The 11,676-nt window shown below is 45.5% G+C and overlaps 2 non-coding genes across 2 annotated transcripts; both read right to left on the reverse strand.

The window, feature by feature from the left end:
- Nucleotides 1-6,407: 6,407 nt before the first annotated feature.
- On the reverse strand, nt 6,408-6,480 carry TRNAV-CAC. The gene has a single exon. It is a non-coding gene; the product is annotated as a tRNA-Val (tRNA).
- A 464-nt stretch (nt 6,481-6,944) lies between these two features.
- Nucleotides 6,945-7,016, reverse strand: TRNAI-UAU. Its single transcript has one exon. It is a non-coding gene; the product is annotated as a tRNA-Ile (tRNA).
- Nucleotides 7,017-11,676: the final 4,660 nt, after the last annotated feature.

Raw genomic sequence — 11,676 nt, forward strand, 5'->3', positions numbered from 1 at the left:
TTCATATCTAGATAGATGTTTTACACATTTGACTAACACACAATCATTTAAGTTTAGTTTCCTAAGCACATACTGATTTTTACAATGGAACGGCTCATCTGCAAACTCTGAAAATTGCCTCCAACCACAAGAATCTGCTGGTGCCAGTGTATTGATCTCTCTTTGGCACAACATTAAACTGATCAAGGAGGACTGCTGATGCCCCTGAGGTGACCAAAACTCTCTACATCCATCTCTGCTCTTCTCATGGATGCTTCCTGGGTGAAGATTTACCAGCGGCCTACCTAATGCACATGTGAAGATGGCAAAATATTCTTGTAAACTCATGAACAAGACAATTCTTGTATGTTTAAGTTAATTCAATGCCTGGTATCTTTCTCTTAGTGATAAATACATGTATGAAGAAATTTACAATGTGCTTTATTCACATTTTTTGATGAAAGTTACTTATTATTATTATTTAATCCTTTCTCTGCTTCTGTAAAATATTATAAAATAAACAAGTCCTTTATAAATATTGTTCCTGTGTCTCAATCACGTCATTGCAGATGTCGACTTTATCTTTGGCTTGCCTGAGATATTCACATTTGTGCACTGTTTTTGCTTTCAAAAGCTGAGAATGATTTCAAGACTATTATTAAAATAAATTATTGTAGGGATTTTCTTGAATGTTTGTTGAGTGTTTCAGTTCTCAGCTAGTTGCCATCCCCTTTAAGGCTGAAAGATTTACACTGGGATGAGGAATAGAGATCAGAAATCCTATGTACTAAGCACTTTCCCCCATAAACACAACATGTAAGGAAATCTCTCCAGGCAATCTTCAGCAGGTTTCTATGTCTACAAGCCTAATCCACTATTCTGTGTCCATGGGGAACATGGTTAGTAAATCAGGGTTTGAGGCTTACAAATGTGGGATTTTTAACTTCCCATTCCTCCAAATGGGTGAGTCTTAGCCTGGTCAATAAAAGAGGTGCCAGGGAGATGTTTGAGAGTTTGGGCTTAAATTGAGCTGGTAGCAGATATTCAGATACTCACAGGTTCCCTCACCTGTGTAAGTCTGGTCATGATGCAGACCAAGTCTAAAGTTAGCTGGGCGCATCTACCTGAACGACTTTAAACCTAATCATCTTTATTACTCTTAAAGCTGGGAGAGTAGAAATAAAGGCATGGCTGAGCCAGGTTTCAAAGATAAAGGTGGCCACCACTGTCTGTGCCCGCCCCCACCAATCACTGTAAAAATTACCAGGTTAAGAGGAACTATTCTCACCCCTTACCCCCACCTTGAAAATAATGCCACCCTCTTCCACCCCCACCTCGAATCCCCCAAAGGCTCCCATACGCAGCCTGGGATGAGTCGGTTTTTTACCTCCTTTCACTGCTCCCTTTAATACACAAGTGGCCAGGGCTATGGCAGCTCCCGGCACTTCCGGATGTATTTATTCCCTTCACTTCTTCAAGGATTGGTCCTTCACTAATGGCTGAAAGTTATCAGAGACTTCTCTCACTGAACATTCAGCTAAAGCTATCTGGATAACCTTAATCCGGACACCTTTGCCGCACATCAGTTTACTAAATATGGACCTGCTAGAGTTTGATATTCAGTACTGTAATGCAAACAAAGCCTTTGAAAATTGAACTCTGGCTAAATTTTGCTAACTAATTTTTACTAGATAGCTAAATTCAGCCAATCAAATTCTAGGGAGGCCTAGATGTGGGATTAGGGTGAGGTGGAACTTAAATGGCTAGCACTCATTTTTAACACTAGCCACCTAACTTGGCTAATCAAATCTAGATGCTGCAGAGGTCTAAATTTGACTTCCCAGATTTCTATGCCTTACTGACAATATTATAAAGTTTGTGTGGGGGCTGACAGTGGGAGCACTGAGAGGAGAGGATCACCTTGCTGGTGGCTGAAAGGAATCAGTAAGTTTTTGCTTGGGACATTGTCTTTTTTAAAAGTATTGGGGCAAAGTTAACTATTTGGGAATATTATTTAATGTGTTTGTGCTTTTAATAGCCAGTAAGGCAGCAAATAAACAAGTTAGACTGTTTGTATTTTTAAATAGTTAGTCAGTAAGGCAGCTAGTAAGCAGAGCTGAGTGTTTGTATTAACAAAAATCACACAAAAAAGTAGCCAGAAGCTAGAAATAAGCTAGGAGCAGTGTATACCTAAGTAAAAAGGTTGAAAAGTTCAGCTCAGTTACTCACCTTGGAAAGGTGTTGAGGTAGTGTGATTGGGTTTGAATAGGGACCAGCATTTGTTAATCAAGGGAGCTGTGAGTCACTCAGGCTGACTAACTAAAGTTAGACTGTTTGTATTTCCCACCTCTAGCTCATCCTTTAATTTATAGGCAGGTGCCACTATCACAAAAAAAAACCAAAAACCAAGAACAAAAACTTTATTGAGAGTTTGATCAGTCCCTTGTAGGCCACTACCAGACATATAGTGAATTCACTAATACATTTAAAGGACGTTAATTAGACACATTCCTACTCCCATAGCAACCTAAAACTTAACTAGGAACTGATCAAAATTGAGATGAAGGCAGCAGCCCAGCAGCAAGAGGGGAGCTTCCCAGTCTTTTGCATCGAGTGTCACATGTATGATTTTTTTACCTGCCAGTGAGAAGTTGTACATGTGCATGCGATGCAAAGAGCTCCTCGTTCTCAGAGAACGAGTCCGATCTCTGGAGGCTAGAGTGGCAGACCTGGAGGAGCTGAGGCAGACAGAGAGGTATATAGATGAGACCTTCAGGGACATAGTAGTCAAGTCCCAACTTCAGACTGGCAGCCCTGGTGCTGCCTTGGAGGAAGAAGGTCTCATAATGGGAGAGCACCAACCAGGTGTAGCAGGAAAGGATCCTGTAGCAAGGACCTGCTCTCTAGGTGATGCATTGTCCTTTCACACTGAGGATATCTCCCCAAGGCCTACTGCCCAGGAGGGAAGGGTTAGGTCGGCCGTCATAGTTGGTGATTCGATTATTAGGAATGTAGATAGCTGGGTGGCTGGTGGGTGTGAGGATCGCCTGGTAACTTGCCTACCTGGTGCGAAGGTGGTGGACCTCATGCGTCATCTAGATAGGATTTTAGACAGTGGTGGGGAGGAGCCGGCTGTCGTGGTACATGTGGGCACCAATGACATAGGAAAATGTGGGAGGAAGGTTCTGGAAGCCAAATTTAGGCTCTTAGAAAGCTTAAATCCAGAACCTCCAGGGTAGCATTCTCTGAAATGCTCCCTGTTCCACGCGCAGATCACCAGAGGCAGGCAGAGCTCCGGAGTCTCAATGCGTGGATGAGACGATGGTGCAAGGAAGAGGGATTCAGTTTTGTTAGGAACTGGGGAACCTTTTGGGGAAGGGGGAGTCTCTTCCGAAGGGATGGGCTCCACCGTAACCAGGGTGGAACCAGACTGCTGGCACTAACCTTTAAAAAGGAGATAGAGCAGCTTTTAACCTAGAACAAAGGGGAAAGCCAACAGTCGCTCATCAGTGCATGGTTCGGAGAGAGGTATCTTCAAAGGATACTAATGATGCGCTGCTGAGTGACTGTCGGCTTTCCCCCTTGTTCTAGTTTAAAAGCTGCTCTATCTCCTTTTTAAAGGTTAGTGCCAGCAGTCTGGTTCCACTCTGGTTAAGGTGGAGCCCATCCTTTCGGAAAAGTCTCCCCTTTCCCCAAAAGTTTCCCCAGTTCCTTACAAAGCTGAATCCCTCTTCCCTGCACAATCGTGTCATCCACGCATTGAGACTCTTTACCTTATGAGGTAAGGAAATAAATCAACAAAGCCAGACAAATACCCAGGCACACTCTGCTACAGGATCATCTCAAAATACAAAATGACAGAATTCCCCTGCTTGTTACCTATAGCTCCCAGTGGAAACCACTGAAATATATCATCCTGGACCATGATACCACCCTGTCACAGGCCGTGGGTGGGAAGCCTATCCTGGCTTTCCGGCAGCCCCTCAAACCTCAAAAGATACTCACCAGTAGCCGCAAATTGTACAACGACACCAACTCAGGAACCAGACCTTGCCAGAAAATGAGATATCAACACTTTCCACATATTAACCCAGACAACCCCATCACTGGACACAACAACATCAACAGCAACATGCGGGACTCATTCACCTGCTTTTCTTCCAATCTAATATATGCCGTCACCTGCCTGCAATGTCCCGCTTCTGCCTACCAAGGACAAACAGGTCAATCTATAAGGAAAAGGTAAAAGGATATAAATCTGAGGTTAGAAATGGCAACATTCAACCTCCTTGACATTCTCTATCTGGCCTTAAGGTTGCCGTACTCCTACATAAAACCTTCAAAGGAGCACTCCAGCCTGAAACCGATGAATGGGAACTCATTAAAAATCTTAATACCTTCACCCAAGGACTGAACAGAAGTAATAGATTCATGACTCACTACAAATATCCAAAAACTGAACTGTTGTCTGATCATTCTGTCTATTCTTACCTCAGTTGTCAGTAGGCTAAACTACAATCCTATTCACACTCTCTCCACACCGTTTCCTGCCTGTTCCAATGGCTTCTCTCTGTCCTGTATATATTGTGCACATCTAATGTACATCATTTCATCCATCTGATGGCGTGGGCTGTGTCCTCGAAAGCTCATGCTTTAATAAAACAGTCAGTCTAAATGATACCACTCGACTCCTAGTCCTTTTTTATTCAGACGAAGAGACATTAATTGTTTTCTCTGAAATAGAAGATATTGATAGTGTACCAGAAGGGGAAAATTTGGGAGATCTTTATGTGTGATGGGGAAGGCAGGACAAAATTAAGATGTGGCTGAAGAGTAGCCAGTAGGGATGTGCAGCAGGGACGGATATGTTCGATTCAGTATTCATATTTGTCACGATCCAAATCCGTTACATCTGTTTTCGGGGGACCCCGATTCGTCCATTAGTTACATATGGGATTTGTTTCCCATTAAAGTTAAAAAAAAAACAACCCATCCCAACCTTTTAAATTTAATTAACTACAACCCCCCACCATCCTGACCCTCCCAAGACTTGCCAAAAGTCCCTGGTGGTCCAGCGGGGTTCCTGGACCATTCTCCTGCACTCTGGCCATCAGCTGCCAGTATTCAAAATGGCGCTGCCGCTGATAGCCTTTGCCCTTACTATGTCACAGGAGCTACCGGTGCCATTGGTCAGTCCCTGTCACATGATAGGAGTACACGATGACACCGGCCGTCCATTGTTCCTACCATATGACAGGGGCTGACCAATGGCACGGGTAGCCCCTGTGACATAGTAAGGGCAAAGGCTATCGGCGCCATTTTGAATACCGGCAGCTGACGGCCTAAGTGCAAGAGATCACTCCAGGACTCTCGCTGGATCACCAGGGACTTTTGGCAAGTCTTGGTGGATCAGGAGGGTGGGGGTTTTATTCATTAGTGATACGTTGCATTCGTGGGGGTTCGCCATATGTTTCAGAACCCCACGAATGCAACGGATAGGGACCTATATGTTGCGGATTGCGCATTCGTTCAAAACAAATGCATATCCCTAGCAGCCAGCACAGTTAGAAAGCACATCTGATGCCCTTGGCATTGTTCCTCAGAGTCCACCCACTATATCAGCTCCAGTAGAGAAGGGATCAGAGTGGACATGGAAGATCTGGAGACATTTCCAAATAAGGGAAGGCCCAGCTTTGCAAAATGCAAGCACAGTGCAAAGGCACAAGACATGGGAAGCAAAGGGGGCACTTAACTGAAACTGGCAGCAGCAGCCCTTAGGACTCGCATCTGGGGAGGTTGGAAGTGGCAGAAGAGAGGAAAAGTGTTTCCCAATGTGATCCCATGCCTTCAATCATTCAGGTAACAGGCAAGCAGCCCCCTGCCAAACAGCAGAAGTCACAACCTACCATGGAAGACATGGAACAGGTTTCAATAGGAAAGCCCCAGGACAGGAGAGAAGCAGCAGTCAAAGTTAGAGCAAGGAGCAGTTCTGAAATAGCCAGCCTCGGGCTTGAAAATAGAGCCGACAAGGATGAAAGTGAAGCAAGATGTTTCCAGGATCCCCCACTAGCACCTGAGGTCTTTCAACAAATGCTAATTGACTCTCAGAGAGTCGCAGCAGGTAAATGACCAACTTTTGCGTTCATCTTGCCCTGTCTTTCCAGTCCATATTGCCAAGGATATACTCTTGCAGTCCATCACAGGGGATGAGCACCTCAGGGGTACCAGGACTTGTGCAAGACAGTTATTCTCACTGTCTTTATTGCACGCAACCCTCCTGGATTGCTGTGCTTGCAAGATCTTTTTAGGATTGCTCCAAAGCTGTTCCTATCAAGGTCCCATAACAATGCAAGACGGCCACTGACACCAATACAGCTGATAATCTGTAAAACACTCACCCAGTGCCCATCACTGCAAGAAACATAGACTGGCTCCATTGGGACTTGAACCCAAGACCTTCTGTGTGTGAAACAGACGTGATAACCTCTACACCATGGAACCACTCCCTTGGCTGGTTTCCTCTTTAATACACTTTCAAACACCTATGCAATTATTTTAGTATACTGTTTGAATAATTCATGGGACAATCGCCATTCACGTTCTAAAGTTTTGGACTCTTGGCAAACAATAGATCTTCCAGGAGCCATCCCTCCTACCATGAAAAAGTTGTTTTACTAGAGTCGCTGCTGAATTTTTTTACCACACAAGATGTTGACTTAGGAGTTTACCTAAAGCTTCCTTATTTCGTCTCCATGAACCATTTCCAAACCTCTTCTGGGAAGGAGGATATCTGCTATGAATTTGCATAAGATCAGGAAGTATACATTGAAGGAAGGGCATGTAAATCTATCCCATGTATGTTTCCCCTGCACAAATATGGAACCCATTGCTCTTCAACTTGCCTTTCTCATATCTAAGCTTTCCTTGTACTTAGAGGCTTGCCTATTTCTACAGCAAGTTAAACACGGCTCCACTGAGAATTGAACCAGGCCCTTCTGCATATAAAGCAGACATGATAACCACTACACTATGGAACCAACTGAGAGCCTCTCTCGATCTGTTAGCAACTGATGTAACCTTGATGCCCGACTAAAGGAGGACTAATTGAACGAGCATCTCAGCTAGAGATGTGCATTCATTGAAAACATGATGTAAAAATTAAATCATTGGGGCCAACGTTTCTTTCTTAGGGCCCCAAAATGAGCTGAAGGGGTCCCATGAATTAAATGAATCCTACTTGTTTCATTTCTGTCAAAGAGAATGATTTCTATGAGCAATTATAGTCAAACGACTCGTGGAAATCATAGGCATAGCAACAGGTGCATATGTACGGAAAAAAGCTCCTGCACTGTGGAGCGGGCAGGCAGCAGAGAAGGGAGGGATTGGCATTCTTCAAGGGAATGAGAGCTATGATGTATCGAGGCGGAGATTGTTGCTAGTCTCACATAATGCTGAAGAGCGGGTTACAGTGGCGCTGATCTGGAAGAATGAGCATGTCACAGCTCTGCTCTGCATTGTTTCTCTAGACATTGTCCGTCTGAAAGCATAGTTCCAGTTCTTGGTAAGGATTTTTGCTGTAGCAACTAATTAATTATCTACAATCCCCCCACCCTCCTGACCCCCAAGACTTGCCGAAAGTCGCTGGTGGTCCAGTGGATGTCCTGGGAGCGATCTCCCCCTCATGGGATGCCCGCTGGACCACCAGCGACTTTCGGAAAGTCTTGGGGGGATTGGGAGGGTGAGAAGGGGTTGTAGTTAATTAAATTTGAAGGGTTGGGGTGGGTTTGGAGTTGGGTTTTTTTTTAAATGTACCCTTTCTTCCCCCCCCCCCCCAAAAAAAAAAAACAATAGGAAAACCACACAAAAGTTTGTGGGCAAAGCTGTGACATGCTCATTCTTCCAGATCAGCGCCACTGTCACCCGCTCTTCAGCATTATGTGAGACTAGCAACAATCTCCGCCTCGATACATCATAGCTCTCATTCCCATGAAGAATGCCAATCCCTCCCTTCTCTGCTGCCTGCCCGCTCCACAGTGTAGGAGCCTTTTTCCGTACATATGCACCTGTTGCTATGCCTATGATTTCCACGAGTCGTTTGACTATAATTGCTTATAGAAATCATTCTCTTTGACAGAAATGAAACAAGTAGGATTCATTTAATTCACGGGGCCCCTTCTGTTCATTTCGGGGCCCTAAAAAAGAAACACGTTTTTATGGTATGTGGGTTTGTGGACCCTTGGCCTGAGATCTGAGTTTTTAGCACCTGTGGGGATGAGTCCCACAGGCCCACACCGTCGGGAGGCATGGCAGGGAGCTCTGGGTGAGACTGTGGCGAGGTCCCGAGGAGTCGGGGGGGAACGAGAGGCGAGGTCAGGCCCGGCAGGGAGCTCTGGGTGAGACTGTGGAGAGGTCCCGAGGAGTCAGGGGGAATTCCCCAGTAGACAAGCAGGATGAAGATAATACCTTGACTGAGACCCCCGAGGGGGAAGGCACCAGGCAGGCCATAGAGTGGGAAGGCTTGAGACTGGCGTGCAGGAGGTATACCCGAGAGACACCCCTGAGGGGCGGAGCTGCGGAGCGAGGGAGGTGCAGCTGTAGTGACGCAGGCTAAACCACGGAGCAGGGAATCCCGATTTCAGTATCCAATAATGACGTTGATAGAACCCCCAAGGAGCGGGGAGTACAGGCAGTCTCTGTAGGCTAGAGAAGCACAGCCCCGAGGAGCGGGAAAGTGCTGGAAGTCTAATCGCATGTAAGTGCTACCCCGAGGAGCGGGGAGGCGCGGACAATCACAGTAAAGCACAAGGACACTGTCCCGAGGAGGGACGGTGCTGAGACTCTCTTGAAAAGTAGGAGCATGCAGCCCCGAAGAGCGGGGGAGCACTGACAGTCCAACACAGCACGTAGGTACAACACCGAGGAGCAGGGAAGCGATAGAATAAACTCCCGAGTGGTAAAGGTGTTCCAGGGGGCAACCCCGAGGAGCGGGGAGCCTTGCAGAGTAGGACGTCAGGAAGTGCATGGCCAGGCTGAGGAGCGGGGGAGACCAGGAGACGAGGTCCCCGTAAGAGCGCCCACTGGCCCCCGAGGAGAGGGTACCAGACAGAGTCCAAAGTCCAACGGAGTCCTATAGTGAAGTCACAGGAACTCGAAACAGGAGCTAAGAGAGACGTACGGAACTTGTTGTCAAGTCGGCTAGCTGAGGGCGTGATCCGATGACATCATCAAACAGGGACGCCCCCGAGGTTCCCGCTGAAGAGGCTTCAAAGGAAGGCCCGGTGACGCTCGCACGTGCTTAGGAAGGCCCGGAGACGACGTAGCTGGCGGCAGCGTCTCGGCCGCCACAAGGAGCCCTGGGGAACGCGGCGGTAGGGATTGGCCTGTGCCGCGAGCAGACCCGGGGAGGGCTGGAGAAGGGTGCAGGATGTAAGTAAGCGTAGTCGCAGCCGTCTGCGACCGACGGGCATGACACAAGTCTGCCGCAGTCATTTCATTTTTGTATTTTGTTTTCAATGAACGCACATCCCAACCCTTTATCACCTCCCACTCAGCCAGTTTCTTTTTTTTTTATTATTTTATTTCTATTGAGATTTTCAAACATAACAAGTAGGTACAATGCTCCCAAAATCATAAGTCCAAAGAAATTTTACAATTCTTTCATTAGTAAAAATTAAACATTGTGTATACATTGTCAGATCGTTATAGGTAATAAGTGACCAGGATGTAAATAAAGCGGATTGTAAGACATTATCTTTCATTCATAATTGAAACGTGTAGTTAACAGGTGCCCCTCGGCCAGTTTCTAACCCAGTCATGCACTCCGGCTTCCATTCCAAGGACCCTCAGTTTATTTATAAATCACCCTTGTGGAAGCAGGACAAAGGCCTTGTTGTAATCCAGGTGAACAGGACACTTCATCTCTCTGGTCACCCAGTCAAAGAAATTGATGAGGTTCCTCTGACAAGATTCATCTCTGGTAAAACTGCATTTCACTCTTTTTGCTAAAACTTTGTTGGCTGCTAGTGGAATTTCACTGTAAATTTAAAATCCTGACGCCAGCTCTCAAAACAGTGAATGATGCAATTCCAGAGCCTTAATTCTGATAAAGAGCTTGCAGGCCTCTCAGGAAGAATAGTTATACATTGCAGACATTAAAGATGTTTCTTTACAGAGAAGAAGCATTTTTTTCTGTAGTCGCTCAAGGTTTATGGAATGATTTGCTAACTGCTCTTCAGCTACAAAAAAATGACTGCTGTTTATGGAAGGAAATAGACATTTCGCTGTTTGATATTGTCTTCCTGGTCACCATCTGCTGAACTGTCTCCTATTCCTTGTGGTGATGGGGAGGAAGCTTGGAAGTTGTGCCTGTGCTTTAGGTTGTAGGATGTGCTGCTGATGGACGTTTTAACCAGTAGTATTCTATAATTGTGACTGTATCTCATAGTCTTGATATTGAGGGCAGCAGTAACGGGTGGGTAGTAGGTTGGTTAGGGTTTATAAGGAGCGTTATTTCATTATGTCATAAAAGAAATGTCTTATATGGGGAATGCTGGTGATTTTGTGTGGTAATTATGAAATTGTGTTGATTCTACAGGTTGTAAATCGCCTTGAGCTGCTTTTTGGATAGGCAATACGTAAATGTTAGTAAATGAACTATCAATTTCTAGCACTAGGGGGCAGCGTTACCTTGCTTGTGCCTCTCCGTGCTCCCGTTCAATGTGCAGAAAGGATTTATCTTGGGCAGCCGCCTAGCTGATGGCTCGCTCTCCCTTCGCTTGGCTGCCCTGCCTCTCTAACAACTTCCTTTCCCATGCAAGGGGCCTCTCTCTTTCCCATTTTTAAATATTTCACATGGCTCTCTTCGTTAAAAGCTGGCAGCTCTGCACCCGCATCTTTGAAAGTTGGCACAATAAGGAAAATCTATCCAAACGAGCCACTGCTCTGCTTATGCTTTATTGAATTCTATGTGTCGAGTTTGGCTTTTGAGAGTCAATGATTTTCAGTTTTACTCATCTATAGTCTAAGATTATAAGCAGAGCTGGGGCCAATGGATCCAGTCTGAGAGTGGAACTGATAAGGAATTATTTATTCACACATTAAATGGATTCTAAAGAGTCTCAGGAATGCAAAAAGGAAATGCCTGTGCTTACAGGAGAACTATTTGTGCATATATGGGAAAAGAATCTGCTTGGTGTGAAACTTTTCACTATCCGCCTCATTTTACCCAGTTACTGAGCCAAATCTAAGCAGCTGAGTTTGTGGCTGAAGATGTCCCTAAGTTTTGCTGGTGTTTGTGCGAGCGGAGCTGCGTGCGTAAATTTAGCCGGGTGGCTCTCAAAGCGCACCCTACAGAGACAGGGTAAACGCGTGTGCCCTGTGATCTTATGCATAAAATCACAGGAATATTTATCTGGTTAGATTCATCAGGCTCACGCAAACGAATGACAAGAGCTGGAAACCTTTCGCACGCTCTGTCCTGTACAAGGGGAGCTTTTATTTCGCCCCTTGGGAATTTTTATAGTTTTGGTTCCAACGCATATTTCCTCTCTTGAACATAATTGAGGAACTAGTAGAGTTGTAGGATAATTTGCCAGCACCCTGTATGTGTTTTACCATTTACACTGTTTATTTTTGCTGTACAGGGAGGTATTCGCACTCATTGGTCAACTTTACGTCTACATGCCGGCTTTGATTCTC

Source organism: Rhinatrema bivittatum, chromosome 1 (genome assembly GCF_901001135.1).
Source record: "Rhinatrema bivittatum chromosome 1, aRhiBiv1.1, whole genome shotgun sequence".
In the NCBI taxonomy this organism is placed as follows: domain Eukaryota; kingdom Metazoa; phylum Chordata; class Amphibia; order Gymnophiona; family Rhinatrematidae; genus Rhinatrema; species Rhinatrema bivittatum.